This window comes from Gossypium hirsutum, chromosome A11, assembly GCF_007990345.1.
Source record: "Gossypium hirsutum isolate 1008001.06 chromosome A11, Gossypium_hirsutum_v2.1, whole genome shotgun sequence".
Taxonomy (NCBI): Eukaryota; Viridiplantae; Streptophyta; class Magnoliopsida; order Malvales; family Malvaceae; genus Gossypium; species Gossypium hirsutum.
Window position 1 is genome coordinate 99,312,304 of NC_053434.1, and position 2,745 is coordinate 99,315,048.

Sequence of the window (2,745 nt, forward strand, 5' to 3'; positions counted from 1 at the left end):
CTACTACATTTGACGGTAGGTCATAGACTTATGATGCCACCATAAACAGTGACATCGATAAAATAGATTGAAACAATGTTTACCTTAGTGGCATTATCCTTAATGCCCATCGCATGGAAGTATTGTCCCACTCCCAAAGAAATTTCTCGATTTCACTCGCGAACCGTATCCCCTTAAACTCTTTCATTTTGGGAACATCCATTTTTTGTTGCTTCAATCCCAAAGCCAGTATCCCATTACTCAAATTAGCTTGTAGATAGTGAGGTCCCCTTTAAGCTTCTCAATTTGTTCATTTAAGGCTATCACCGTGGCCTCGAGTGTAATACCCCATACCGATCCGGTCACTAGACCCAAGTTATGAGATGATACAAATGTTAGACATTAAGAATGAAAAATAAAACTATATTGAGCTTTAAACTACTATAAAATTTTATTCAAGTCCGACTAAATGAACTATATTATAAAACTTTTAAATCTTTGGACCTGTATCGATACCAAGTAAATAACTATCAATATTTATAACAAGTATCGGTACCAAAATATTTATCGATACCATATTGGCATTTTATCAAAATAAGTTATCGATATTATTTTCATGGTATCGATACAAATTAGAAAAATATCGATACTAAGTAAATTTATCAATGCCAAAATTGAATTCTATAACTTTTGAAACTGTTTATTTGGTCTGGTATCAATACTTTAATCCATTTATCGGTACTTTTGTAAAATGATCAAAAATCATAAGTTGAAGAGTTCAATTATTACCACAATCTAAAACCTTGTTCAAAGAAGCATATAAATAAACATTCAACATGTAAAATAATCATCAATTAATACATCCTAAAGGTCTAACCAAAATGCCATCATTGGCACCACAATTTAAATGAAAACATTAATAATCAAAACTAAAGATAACTAACTTATCAAACTTATTCAATCATAATCTAAACTATAATTTCCAAAAAGAAATATCTATTGACCAAGTTTTCAAAGGCTAGATAACCTAACCAAAATTTAATAAGTATTAACAAAAGACCATATCACAACTTTCAAGCTAGACATAAATGATAAGCATACATAATTACATCTCAAATGGCACAATTCATCACCTAAGAACCTATAACACAAAATTACCAAAACCCCATTTACATGCCACTTAAATAGAACCAAAAAAACAAATATTACTAAAAAGTGTTGTCGATATGTCATCACAGCAATAGTCGACAATCTACAAAGAAAATGCCAAATAGAGTAAGCTATTAAGCTAGTAAATTCATAAATAAAAACTTCAAACCATAATATATTTCAAATAACATAACTAGAATTACATCCTTTGTCTTATTTCATCAATCCAACTATACAAATATGATTAAGGTGTAACACCCTAAATTAGGGCCTAGTCGGTAGAACAGTGGGTTTTCAAGACCACAAATCTGAAGTAGAATATATTATTATATGATTCTTATGAGGTCTATTCATATGATTGCATGCTTGTGTGAAAATTTCATTAAGAAAATTCTATTGATAAATTGGTCCAATTTGACTTTAGGGCTAAATTACAAAAGTCGCAAAATGTGAGTTCTAGAAGCTTTAAGGCATGAAATTGCAATGGATTATTAATTAGAGGTCCTTAAATAGAAATTTTTCCAATTGTCATATTTTTATGGAAAAAAATGGGACATGAATAGGAAAAATTTGAAAGAAGGGTCTCAAGGGCTTTTTTTTCATTTTTAATAAAAGAATAGAAAAGGGAAAATAAGTCAAAAATTATGTCCATTCTTCTCCTACCTTGGTCCGAAAATCTCAGGGAGCCATAGCTAGGGTTTTGTTCAACTTCAAGCTCAATAGTAAGTACATCCTAGCCCCATTTTTAATGCTTCTTACATTTTCGAAACCCTCGTAACCCGATTTACCCTATTTTTTAGCCATATTTTTTGAAATAGGGTTTGTGTATGACATGCTATGTATTATGTGATTGTTTCATGTAGATTAAGATGAACAGGATTTTGATGGTGTGTTTAAAACACTTTTATTACCAAATTGATTTTTAGTGAAAATGGCTCAATAAAAATGACCGTTATTTGGTAAATGCTTTTGTAAAAATTGAGTAGTAAAGATGCTAGTGATTTAATGAGAGAAATGTGGGCGTATCATATATGAACACAAGTTAATAGAGTTCATGCTAAGTGCTTCGCGTAAACAATAGAAAATGAACAACATTTCATTTTTACCGATGCTCCTAAGGAGGGCTAAAACTTTATAAAAACTTTAAATAGAGTTGGGGGGAAAAGATTATAATTTTTCCAAAGTATGGATTTATGGAGTACTGACTTTGAACAATGTGATAATTAAATAAGTTGAAAATTTGCTATTATACGATACAAGAAAAATGGAAGTCCAAGCCTAAACCGAGGAGTTAGAAGTACAAGGGTTTGTAGACTAAATCGAGATAGTTAGCCATCTAATTTCTTGGGTATCCCAAGGTAAGTTCCGTGTTGTAAATTAAATGGCAACATTACCATTATTTAAATATTTTAATCTCCTTTAATATTGCACATGAATTCGGTTGTAATTTGTCCTTATGATGGATTTCAATAGATGAAGGTGATCGAGACCATTTCCGATGAAGTTGAAATTAATTTTCGAACTCGATTGAACCTTACGGAATAACGCTTAGAATACCAAATGTCATGACATAGTAAGGTACTGTCGCGAATCCCATGTAAGACCATGGTCTGGACA